The following is a 7171-nucleotide window of genomic DNA, read 5'->3' as shown; positions in this document are numbered from 1 at the left end:
TTTTCTACACACTTATTTTCACACCGCACACACTGGCTTCTTTTGACCGTGCAATAACCTACTATAAGAGAGTCATGGAGCAATGTGATTTAACTTCTTTCTGGGTCATTAGTGTTAGAGTGTGATAGATAACCACATTGCTCTTTTTGCCTTTTCCTTTTTTTTAATAAAAAAATATAATCCTGAATAATGTCTTGAAATTAAAAAAAAAAAGGGAAAGAACTGTAAACTTATAGGACCTCAGAAATTTATTTATTTGATTTTTAAATCTCGTTTCCCACTTCACCATAAAACACTTGGAGAATGCGGGCATCGATCCCGCTACCTCTCGCATGCTAAGCGAGCGCTCTACCATTTGAGCTAATTCCCCATCCTGAAAGGCCCCAAAACCGACTCAAACCTCACAGCCTCGAAGCCGCCCAGCAGGGGTAGTTGAGTAGGACGCTGGCGCATTTCAGATGCATTCTTGCTGACTCTTCTCTCAGGAGCTGACTCACATCTGGCTTTCAACTCTGAGCGCTGGCGGAAGGAAGAGGAGGGGAGGGAGGAAGACTGAGGGACCGGGAGTGGGGAGAGGACGAGCAGGACTGGGACTTGCCCTTTTCACTTTATGACCTTCCGCTCCACGTGCTTCCCAAAAGCCGAATACGCGGTTCTGCTCATTAAAGTATATAGGGGTAAAATCACCAGGTAGACGCATGTTCTTCGTCTTCTTTTTAATCTCCACGTCTAAGAGGCTTGATTGCTATTTGGAAGGCATCAGGGTCAAATTAAGAACTAACCCAAGACTTGAAGGTAAAATGCAATAAATGAATGGTCTCATGCTCATTTATTCTCTTCGTGAATAACAAGCCTCTGAGCAGACTCAAATACACCTCTGAGTTGAAGGCTCTTAACCGTTTCACTCAGTCACTGCAGGACTGAACTCTTATACTAGGTAACTTTCGGGATAGAGAGAATAAACTTCCTAACCCCTTTCCTCTATGATGGCTTGGTGCTAATGTTCAGAGTCCATAGAAATGCCAGACAGTTTCTATTCCCACCCTCTGTTGCTATTCCTCCACGTCCGCCAACCTTCGGGGATCTCAAAATATGGGATTTGCCCAGGATCAAATACTTGTCTGGGGCCCGACCTGAATAGAGACGCCTTTGAGGCTCTCAGGTTGGCTCTTTGTCCACTCTGACATTCTGCATCTCAGGAAAAGTAGATCTAAAAGAAAAACCACCTATTTTAATACCAAAGAACTGGAGAGCAAAAAGAAAAGTTCTGGAGAACTAGAGGATGAGCCCTACTTCTTACAATGTAAATGAGCACCATCTCAACTAATAATTCCCCTTCTTGAAAAGATGAAGAAACACCTGAAAACTCAGTTTTTCTGGCTACCGCCTGGGTTTGTTTACTACTCTGGAGAACAAACTATGCCTTTCATAATCTGTCACTTTTTCACTTTAGCTATTTTTCACTTTGATAACTGGTTCTTCTTAGGGCTTGGGACACTTTTTCACTCATTCACTCAACTGACTTAAGTATTTATGAAGCACATAGGATGTGCAAGGCCCTCCAAACACAAAATGGCAGCTCTTTTCTCAAAGACCTTGCTTTCTAATGAAGTTATATATGTACATATATAAATACAATACTTTAAAAATTAGGGCAGCATGGTGTAGTTGATACCCAGATGGCTTTCAAGTCAAGAAGATCAGGGTTCATGCCTGTGATGTTTTCTGGAACCAACAAGAGGTTTAACTTCTCAAATATTAAGCAGCTCTAAGACAAAGTAGTAGAAGTGACAACCAGCATTAGTAGGGAGAATTTCCTCATCTGGGAGTTCCCTTTCCCAGCAAAATCACAGGTCCAGTCCCTATCCCTTATGTATAAAATACATTATTTTCCCCTAATGGATATGTTTTCATCAACATAGGGAATCCCTTGTTTGTACTTTTTCCCACTAGTGCAGATCAGCACATTCTTTGCAGCTTAAAATCTAAGGGAATTTACATAATCAGAGCAACAAGAATATATTAAGCCCCTACTATGTGCCAGGCACAATCAGGTACACACAAAATATATACTTATATATAGATGTATAGCCTGTTTTTGTGTGTATGCACACACACATATAGAGAGAGAGAACCAACAGAGGGAAGACATTAGTATCAAGGCATTGGGGAAAATCTTGTAGAAGGTAGGATTTTAGTTGGGACTTGGAGGAAACTAAGATAGACAGGAAGCAGACATGAGAAGTGAGAGAATTCCAGGCATGAAAATGAAAATGCACAGTTAGAAGATTAAGTATATTGTTTGAGGAATATCTAGAAGTCCAGTGTCACTGGGTTGTAGAATTTGGGGTATGGGAGATTAAGTTTTTAGAAGACTGGAAAATGAAGAGGACCAAGTCATAAAAGGCTTTGGATGCCAGAGCATTTTATATTTGATGCTGGAGGTGATAAGAGAGGAAATGACATTTATTGAAGGGTTGTTGGGGTGACATGGTCACATCTGTACTATAGGAAGATCATTTTGACAGATGAGTAGATAGACTGGAGTGGGGAAAGATTTGAAGTAGGGAGACCAAATAGAAGACTATTACAATATATGAGCTGTGAGTGGATGAGGATGGTGCTGCAAGCCCTCATCATTTACTAAGGTAAAAATTGATTGGATTTGGCTACAGATTGGTTATGGAAGGTAAGAGAGAATAAGGAATCAAGGATGACACTTAGGTTTTGAGGCTGGGAGAATGAGGGTGCTCTTGATGATAACAGGAAAGATAGGAAGAGAGGGCTCCAGGGGAAAGATGATGAATTGTTTTGGCCATGTTGAATTTAATATGTCCATGACATAATAGGTTCAATTTTCATATACGGTTTGTAAATTTAACGCTTAATCGACAAACTTTTATTAAGCAGTTTAATTTTTGTGTCCTCGTCCCAAGCCTAGCTAGCACAGGGACCGGCATATAGTAGGTGATTCATAAACACCTGTTGGTTGATCAGATGAGTGAATGAATGAAAAAGTGTCCCAAGCTGTCCTCCAGAGCAGTAAACAAATCCTGTTGGGAACCAGTAAAAACTGAGTTTCAGTTGTTTCTTAACTTTTTCAAGAAGGGTAATTATTTGAGACGGTAGAGTGCTCATTTGCATTGTAAGAGGTAGGGCTAGGATTTTTCTTTTTATTCTCCAGTTCTTTGTTATAAAAATAGGTAGTAGTCAAGTTGGTTACCTTCCCAATGAGGTGGTGTGAGGAGGGAGGGAATTTGGAATTCAAAGTTTTAAAAACGAACGTTAAAAATTATTTTTTACATAAAACTAGGGGAAAACAAAATGCTAAATAAAAACTTTAAAAAGCAATAAAAAAATAAAATAATTTAGATCTACTTTCCCTGAGACGCGGAATGTCAGAATGGATAGACCACCAGCCGAAGAGCCTCAAAAACCTCTATTCTGGTCTGGCCTCTGATAAGTAGCAGTTTGTGACCCCGGCCAAGTCACATCGTATGAGATCCTTGAAAGGGAGTTTGGAGGGGAGTAGACTGTGACTCTACCTGGTGATTTTACACCTTGATAATTTAGTGAGCAGAATCATATATTTTGGCTTTGGTAAGGATGTAGAGAGAAAGGGAGAATATGTGAAAAGTTCAAGTCCCAGCCCTGCTCCTCCTCCTTTCCCAATTCTCTTCTCTCCCTCTTCCCCACCCCCTTCTTTCCTTCCCTCTCCCTTCCTCATTCCGACTCCTTTTTCTCCCTTATCCCTCTCTCCTTCCCCAGAGTTCGGAGAGTTGATAGCCTGCTGTGAGTCAGCTCGTGAGAGATATGGAGTGGAGTGGTGGAATGAGCCAGCACGAATGAACGTGAAATCTACTAGCATCTCGCTAGCCGCCCCTGCCAGGCGGCACTGAGGCTGTGAAGTTTGAGTCGGTTTTGGGCCCTTTCAGGAAGGGGAATTAGCTCAAATGGTAGAGCGCTCGCTTAGCATGCGAGAGGTAGCGGGATCGATGCCCGCATTCTCCAAGTGTTTTGGTTGGAGAGGGGAAACTTTTTCTTAAAAACGGATTTTTAGTTAAGAAGGGACTATAATCGAGTGGGATTAGGAAAATCTTTCTGTGGAAGGCGAGTATTTAGCTGGAACATCAAGGAAGTCGGGAGGGAGAGACTTCCAGGCATGAAAATGAAAATCCACGGAAATGCGGATATTAAATGTCTTGTTGGAGGATCTGCAAGGAGACCCCTGTCATAGTAAATTGTGAGTAGTCTAGAAAGGTAGGAGGTCCAGGTTATGACGAGTTTTGAATGTCAAATAGAGGATTTTACATTTGTTCCTGGAGATGATCCAATTAGGTGACAAAGAAGTCGAGAAGAGGACTGTATAGGGTTGCATTGAAGGGATCTAGATGGGCAACGGAGGGCAGGGAAATTTCAGTGTTAGTGAACTTGGAAATGGTGTATTTGTGAGTGATAGCAAGATCTTTAGGTGTGGCTGTGGTGGGATGGACGAGTGGGTGTCAGATTTCTAAGTTAGAGTGTTTGAAGTAATATTAATATGTATGTTGAAGTAGGAATTGGTAGGAAAGACTGTAAGCCAAGCACTAAACTTAGAGAAAGGAGGAGTCTTGGATGGAGGTCGGTAGACAACAGCTGATAAGATTTTGATTGAGTGGTAGAAATGAACTGAGTAAACCTCAAAGCAAAGTTTACTAAGTGAAGTTATAGAGAGAACCTGGAAGTGACTGTGGGGATCATACCGAACTTCTGTTTGTGGAGGTAGAAATAATAAGCCATAAATGATCGTATATGTGAGGTAAGGGAAAGCTGGGAGTCAAATATAGTAAGGGATGACTGGGAGGATGGCAGTTCCCTGAAGGGTTAATTGAGAAGTTTGGAATGGTGAGTTTAGTGGGTTAAAAGTTTGTTTTGTACTTGAATTATATATAGGAAATCCATGGTGAACTATACGATAAGTAGTAGGAAATGCATGACTGGGGCTGTCTGAGAGAAATTACAGCTAAATGTATAAATTTCAGTCATTTACATTGAAAAGATAAATCCTTGGGAACTGATGGGGTCCTCTAATGAGAGAGGATAAAGAGAGAGAAGAGGGCATAATGCTTAGCCTCCGGGCACATTAATAGTTGGGGGGTGTGATGTAGATGAGCCAGTAAAAGAGACTGAAGAGAGGTAGGAACTACATTATAAAAGGGTAGTTGGAAGAAAGTAGTTAGTAGCAACAAGTTCTGCAGAGAACTTAAGAAAAAGGAATGAGAAATGACCATCCTATTTGGCATTTACAGGATGATTGAAGAAGACAATTTTAGTTGAGTCAGTCAGAAGCCAGACTGCAAAGAATTGAGAAGTCACAGAGGATGAAAAAAATACCAAAATCAACAAAACAAGGAATAAAAAAGCCTAAATAGATCAATCTTAGAAGATGTGAGGCAGACCGTTAAAGAGCTGCCCTACTGTTAGAAGCTGGACTTCAGAAAAACTTATGAGCAAATTCCTTTTTGCTTTAAAAACGTATTTAGTATTTTATTTTCCCCCAGTTACATTAAAAAACCAACAATTCTTAACATGTTTTTAAAACTTTGTGTTCCAAATTCTCTCCATTCCTCACTCCCTACACCTCACCCACACAAAGAAGGCAAGCAATTTGATAATTGGCTATACATATGAAGACATGCAAAAACATTTCCATGTTAATCATGTTGTGAAAGTGTAATGGTAATGTAATTTTGAATTTGAAGATCCCTTTGTGTTGGCAAAAGTAGCAGGTACTTAGCACTTAGTAACTGATCAAGCCTCTATTGGGAAAACAGAAGGTATAAACTCCTGTCCCCTTGTTACTGACTTAACAGGAAGTTGACTGAGGGAAGTGAAGTAGGTAATGCTGCTTCCAAGGTTCTCAATCCACAAACAGTAAGGAGGTCAAACAGAATAACTTGTCAGAAGGAGATTACAGGGCTCTCTTTGCTAGCTAGCACTGAAGCAGTACTTAGTTGCTTTACCCAAACACAGTCCAGGTCACAGTCTGGGGTGGCAATCCTAGGGTGAGGAGGAACACTAACAGACCAGAACTTGCAGCCCACTGTGGAACAAGGATTCTTATCACAATTTGTAACACCAATGCAGTATTCACAATGCCTACAATAACTATAAATATGCTGATATGGTTATTAATCACAAAATATACCAGGCTCTCTACATGGGGAATAAAGCTAGAACATTTATTCAAATACCAGAAAACTGAGTCCCAAAACCAGAAAGTCAAAGCCATCGCAGTGGTTATGAAGTTGGCACATGTAGTTAATGTAGTAAATGCCCACGTTCTCATGCCTTCAAAACAGAACAGGCTACCTCAGGCAAAGGTCCTCCTCTCCCCACTCATGGCAACTGCTCAGCATCCAGGAAGCGTTGTCCCAGCAGCTCCAGCCCCCCACAGTTCTCAGTCCTCAGCAGAAATTCTACCTCTCCCTTTCCTTCTCTCCTAGTATATTCCTCTCTCACCCCTTAATTTTATTTTTTTTAGATGCCATTCCTTCATATTCAACTTAAAACTGTGCCCTCTTTCTTTATATACTCCTAACTGCCCTAATGATAAGAAAGTTCTTATGAGTTACAAGTAACATCTTTCCATGTAGTAATGTAAATTTAATAAGTTTAACCTTATTAAATCCCTTATGACTTCCCTTTCCTGTTTACCTTTTTATGCTTCTCTTTAACCTTGTATTTGAATGTCAAATTTTCTATTCAGCTCTGGTCTTTTCATCAAGAACGCTTGAATGTCATCTATTTCATTAAGCATCCATTTCCTCCCCTGATGGATTATACTCAGTTTGGTTGAGTAGGTTATTCTTGGTTGTAATCCTAGCTCCTCTGCCCTTTAGAATATCACATTTCAATCCCTTCTATCATTTAAAGTGGAGCTGCTAAATCTTGTGCTATCCTGCCTGTGGCTCCACTATGCCTGAATTGCTTCTTTCTGGCTGCTTGCAATATTTTCTCCTTGACCAGGGAGCTCTGGAATCTGGCTATAATATTCCTGGGAGTTTTGGTTTTGTGAGGATTGGTAGATTCTTTCAATGTCTATTTTACTTTCTAGTTCTAGAACAGGGGTGGGGAAACCTGCAGCCTCAAGGTCACATGTGGCCTTCTAGGTCCTTGGGTGTGTGGCCTT

General features: G+C 40.7%; 2 non-coding genes across 2 annotated transcripts; one reads left to right on the top strand and one right to left on the bottom strand.

The window, feature by feature from the left end:
* Positions 1 to 297: 297 nt before the first annotated feature.
* Positions 298 to 370, bottom strand: TRNAA-AGC (transfer RNA alanine (anticodon AGC)). Its single transcript has one exon. It is a non-coding gene; the product is annotated as a tRNA-Ala (tRNA).
* A 3568-nt stretch (positions 371 to 3938) lies between these two features.
* TRNAA-AGC (transfer RNA alanine (anticodon AGC)) lies at positions 3939 to 4011 on the top strand. Its single transcript has one exon. It is a non-coding gene; the product is annotated as a tRNA-Ala (tRNA).
* Positions 4012 to 7171: the final 3160 nt, after the last annotated feature.

This window comes from Petaurus breviceps, unplaced genomic scaffold, assembly GCF_028583685.1.
Source record: "Petaurus breviceps papuanus isolate PSGF00001 unplaced genomic scaffold, PetGlider_PUasm1.0 38, whole genome shotgun sequence".
NCBI classification, from domain to species: Eukaryota; Metazoa; Chordata; class Mammalia; order Diprotodontia; family Petauridae; genus Petaurus; species Petaurus breviceps.
This window is presented reverse-complemented; position numbering and strand designations above follow the sequence as displayed.